This window comes from Hipposideros armiger, unplaced genomic scaffold, assembly GCF_001890085.2.
Source record: "Hipposideros armiger isolate ML-2016 unplaced genomic scaffold, ASM189008v1 scaffold_384, whole genome shotgun sequence".
Classification (NCBI taxonomy): domain Eukaryota; kingdom Metazoa; phylum Chordata; class Mammalia; order Chiroptera; family Hipposideridae; genus Hipposideros; species Hipposideros armiger.
The window spans coordinates 33,137-34,757 of record NW_017731734.1 but is presented as its reverse complement, the minus strand read 5'-3'; positions in this window follow the sequence as shown (position 1 = coordinate 34,757).

Here is a 1,621-nt window from a genome sequence, read left to right as displayed (position 1 = left end):
CGATAATCCCAGTCCTTGAGACACATGTGGGTGAGGCATAGACTAATTCCCAATCAGATTCCAGCTAGCATTTGCTGCCAAAGTAAAATCACTTCCAATTACCAACAATGTCTAAAGAAAATCATGAAAGCTCACCTAGTCACACCCATTTGTATACATGGAAGAGATGGAGCACACATGGACACACATTATTCCTGGATCAAAGCAGAGATCTACTGAGTGAATAATTCAATAAATGGCCATGAAACTGAATCTTGGCAGTAGATGCTTTTGCTGTTCGAAGGGCAGGGTTTAGACTGACAATTTAAGACTTAAATGCCTTTACTTCATTTGGTAGGTGCATTTTTAAGAAATGTTTTCTCCCTGCTCCACCACTATTACCCAATCACCAGCCCCCAGGCCTTCTACCAGCACCTACAGAGAGCCTGCAGGTATCACAAAGTTAAATCTCTTGACACTGACCACATTTTATTACCAGGAAGCAATATAAAGAGGTTTGGACGTGTCCTAACGGATTCTAAGCTTTATCTTTTTTACCAGTTGGGTGAATTTGAACAAGAAATATAACATCAGTGAGCCTCAGATTTCCATCTGTGAAAATGGCTGTAACAACACTTAATCGTAGAAGTTCTAAAACAGGAGGAAAATAGTAAAAAATTTTTTCATAGAAAAGGCTGTTAGACTGCTGTGGCAAAGCCCCCACAGAGTGGTATTGTTATGACAAGTGTTACAAAGCCCCACACTCCATCTCCATCTTGCAGGCTCAGTGACAAGGAGAATGTCTAGTCTTTTCAGTGAGGTTTCACGTTAGCCATGTACAAAGGGACTGAAGTATAACACTTGAAAGCCTATGCTTAATTTAAAATGAAAACTATAACTACCAAGGAGAACTAAAGTTCTCTGCCCAACCTAATAGCTCCCTGATGACAGTGTCCATGGGAAGTCAGATTACTGTTAGAAGGTTGTTTTCTAAATATGCAGAACATTTAATTATCTGATTCTTGACATTCAAGTTCAATATACTCAGATCTATGAACCCATCCTCATGAAGGATGCATATGTCACAAAATTGGATAGGTCAAGTTCTTGAGCACTCTCTCCTGAGTAGGGCTTAGTGGTCACTGACATAGGAGAGCTCAAAGATGCTCCTTTGCCTAGGCTTCTTTTGTTGGCCAAATTTCTTCATAATTGGCATAGTCTTTTCTTAATCTGGAAGAAATGGATAAATTCCTAGACATATAATCTTCTAGGGCTGAATCAAGAAGAAACAGAAAATCTGAACGAACTAGTTACTACTAACAAAATCGAATTGGTAATCAAAAAACTACCAACAAACAAAAGTCCTGTACCAGATGGCTTCATAGGTGAACTTTATCAAACATTCAAAGAAGAATTAACACCTATTCTTCTCAAACTATTCCAAAATTTCAAGAGGAGGGAAAGCACCCATGCTAATTTTATGAGGCCACCATTATCCTGATTCCAAAACTAGACAAAGACATTACAAAAAAAAGAAAATTATAGGCCAATATCCTTGATGAACATAGATACAAAAATGCTCAACAAAATATAAGCAAACCAAATTCAGCATTACATTAAAAAGATCATACAGGGCCGGCCG